Source organism: Lolium rigidum, chromosome 3 (genome assembly GCF_022539505.1).
Source record: "Lolium rigidum isolate FL_2022 chromosome 3, APGP_CSIRO_Lrig_0.1, whole genome shotgun sequence".
Taxonomy (NCBI): Eukaryota; Viridiplantae; Streptophyta; class Magnoliopsida; order Poales; family Poaceae; genus Lolium; species Lolium rigidum.
Genome location: NC_061510.1, coordinates 206,626,961 through 206,630,928, shown reverse-complemented (window position 1 = coordinate 206,630,928; position 3,968 = coordinate 206,626,961).

The following is a 3,968-nucleotide window of genomic DNA, read 5'->3' as shown; positions in this document are numbered from 1 at the left end:
TTATTCGATTGCAAATGAGCAGTTAGGTTAAATGTTGAAACAAATAGTAGTATGTCATATACACGTGCTAAGTATCACGATACAAACCAACATTATGTGGTGTTATATACTACACATCTCAGCCTGATGTTTAGAGATGTCTTACTCAACTATAATATTCAGGCTTATGATGGTGTGTATTATAAGCACAAAGCTGGATCTTCTTGGATTTTATTGGATTTTTATTGTTTGACTAGATCCATACATGAAGTTTGACTTTGATATGCAAGTGCATGTTGCAATATTAAGTTCTTACTTGATGCTATAGATCTAGAGGGTAATGGTATTCGTGTGAGGAAGTCATGAATTCCGAAGATTTTGAGGACAAGATGAAGGTTCATCAGAAAAAGGAAGCAAAGTTGCGGGAAGTAACCACAATACTCTGAAGGAAGTATTAATCAAAACTCATCTTAACCTCAACCGAGGAGTACTTTAGTACGAAAGAAGCATGAAGGTGAGAAATATGGTGATTTTGGAGAAGTAGAAGTTGAACCATAGTCATCTTGGAAGAGGGAATGCATGGGAAATCACTTAGGATACTATATTCATAGTGTCAGCTAGTGGTTTTCTTGCAAAATAAACCCTGAAGGAAGGAAGATGACATATGAAACCATAGCGGATATAAGAAGACCGCAGTTAGTATAGGATCGGTACTAAAAGATGGAGTAGAAGATGTCTCGTCCAGTTGATTAGAACCTATTATAGAGTCCATTTTTAGATATCAAATTGCCACAGTTGTTATCAAGTAGTCCGCAATTGGATTATTTGTAACAAGAAGTTGTGAACAAATAAAATCTTGTTAGCCAAATAACTATGACCCATAAACATTCAGTCGAACGATTCATGTCGGATGTCCACAATTGTGTGGATACACCACAAAGATTCTTTGCGAGACCTTAGAAGAGTACAAATTATAAGCTAGACCTACACCAATATTCTAACCATGAGTCAAATGGTTGGAAGAAAAGGAGTTGAAGATCATAAGAAAACTCCAAGGGGAGAGCAAAGATTGAGTTGGATGCACCAGGACTCAATATTTTGAGCAAGATAGAAGAAGAAGGTCTGAACTGAGAGGAAGTTCGATCTTATTTTCATGAGATGTTGGACACTACTTTCAGAAGGATGTTAGACAAGAAGCCGAGGTTTATACCTCAAGGAAGTAAGAATTGCACAATCTCTTGAGAAAGTGAGTAATATTTACTCAGAAGTACGAAAGCTCAAGTAAGCTAAGTTTAATGAAGTTGGACGAATAAAATACCGGAGAACAAATGAAACTCAAGTAGGTCAAAGATCGAAGGAGTTTGACCATACCAGAAACCAAGACCAATTGAAAGATTCCTTTCATGGAACCTAAAGGAACCAAAATAGTTATAGGTATCACCCATAATCCATGATTGGATAGACTAAATGAGTCTAATCCATTCTTAGTAAAATAAACCATCAAGACTATTCCCATGGTAAATACCTTACTAAGTACCATTACTGTAGTTTTAGCTAGTAATGGGAAACAGAACCTACCTTAAACAAATCTTGTAGAAACAAGTTTTTGGATAACCAATTAGGAGTATGTTATCAAATTAGTCTTCAGTTAGGACTACTGGCACCAGAAAAAGTCTCAGTCATTGAATCTTCAAAGAAAAGGAAACAAGCTTATAATATTGGAAGAAATCATGGATGTGAAGGAACTAGTAGTTGTTTAATAACAAACACTATTGGATTCCAGGAAGAATCTGGACAAGGGATATACTCAATTATATCCAGTAAGATTACCACGGAGTTCGATAAAAGTTGTAGTCCGCAGTTCAACACTCTGAAACGTGAGAGAGTTCAAACTTCAAGGACGAAGTTTAGTGTAAGGGGGAGAGACTGTAATATCCCAGGATTTTGGGTAAGAAAATTAGAGGAAAAAGATGTGTGCATTGCGAAAATCCAGGGAATTTTGCGGTTTCAAGTAAAACGGTCACAATAACTGAAGTTTCACTTGATTTGATGGAACTGGAGTAGATCATCAAGTCAAGCACTATAAACCTCAATGTGACTTTGCTAAAACCTTGTTTGGGGTAGAGACTATTTGATCCAAGGGGTTAGATCAAATGGAGCTAAAACCAACACGATAACACATTAATCAAGGATCAATTGCTTGATATTATAGAAGATCATAATATAGTAATCTTTGCCATAACATCTGAACATCTATTCAACAACAAATCAAGTAACAATAAAATGGAGAAACTATTCTTGTCTTATCTTTTCCATGTCTTAAACTAATCTATGTTCCTACTGAAAGAGCAAAGTCTAAACCCCGTGTTTTGTGTGTTTGATGACAACACTTGAGTTATCTCACCGTGTGCCTAGAGTATCATTGCTAGATTTGCAAGTGCACGGTGACCTCGCTGGACACGTCAAGATCGGAGGACTGAAGCGTAGTTATAGGTTTTCTGGTTTTGTGTGTGTTTTGCGAGGTGACATGGCTGGAGAGAAAAAGGGGAGAAAACCAGTTTTAGCCAGGCCGGTACTACCGGTACCTGTAGCGGTAGTACCGCTACCCCTATAGGTACCGCCCCACGGTACCGCTCTGAGTTCTGCGTTGAAATTGTCCCACAGTACGAGTTGCGGTACCTCTGCGGTACCTGGAGTGGTAGTACCGCTCACGAGCGGTAGTACCGCCCATGGGACCGCCCAGGTACCGTAACTAGTTACGGCAGTACCACTCTGGTACCGCTCTGGTACCGCTTTGGATCCAGTAAGGTTTGGACCCCATTGCGGTACCTCGAGCGGTACCTCTAGCGGTAGTACCGCTCTGCGTCCACATGGACCAGATCTGGTGAATTCGAACTCAGAGCGGTAGTACCGCTTCCCAAAAGCGGTAGTACCGCTTAGGCAAAAACTGGACATAACGGTTGGATTTGGAGGAGCCTATATAAGGGCCCCTTCTTCCCCAACTCGTTTTATCTCTCCTCTCTCTCTCCTCCATTGTTGCTGAGCTCAAGCTGAGTGGATCTCCCTCCCTACCGAATCAATCTTGCTCATACTTTGAGGAGTGGTGGAGGAGACCCCGATCTATCGTTCTACCGAGAGAAATTTCACTAATTCGTGGTAGTCCTTAGTGGATCTTGGTGGTAGAGTTCCTATAGTGGAATCTTGGAAGAAGTGCATCCATGGAGGCTAGCTTGGTGTTGTACTAGCTCCATGGGTTGTTGGGAGCCTCCTTGTGGTGTGGAGCTCGCCCCAACCTTGTGAAGGAATCACCGCCTCGACCGGTGCCTTAGTGGAGAAGGGGGAGCACCTTCATGGAGCTCTCTCGAGGAAGAAGGTGAGGCCTTCCTTCGTGGTGTGGCCGTCTAGCCTCTTGTGTGAGGCTAGCACCTCCTCAACGCAGACGTACTCCCTTTTGTGGGAGGAACTGCGGGAAACAAACCTCGCCTCGTCTCCGCGCCCTCCGGTTGTCCCGCTCCTTACTCTTACTATCTTGTGTGATTCCTTTGCTTGTTGTACTTGTCTAGGATCATTGTAGGAACACCGCCATCGCTAAAGCTATCATCTTTATCTTCTGTTGCACTAAAAATTGAAAAAGACTAAAAATTGCGTAGCGCCCATTCACCCCCTCTTGTTCGCTATGATCCATTCAATAGGTATCAGAGCAATGTTTTCTTGCTCGGGATTTACCGCCTAAGAAATGGCCGAACAAGAGAATGGAGAGCATGGGTTCCTTCCCGGTGAGCAATCACCTCCACCACCAATTATCGATAGCACTCCGGCTACTTTGGATGACCTCAACAAATTGGAGTCATCCATTGTATCTCAAATGAAGGCTATGATGATGGAGTTGATTGCTCCCAAATCAACCCCCATTATAGATCCTAAGGCAAGTGTCGATGTTCCTCCACCACACGTCAACACCCTTCCTCTTGTTGATTTTGTCGCGCAAT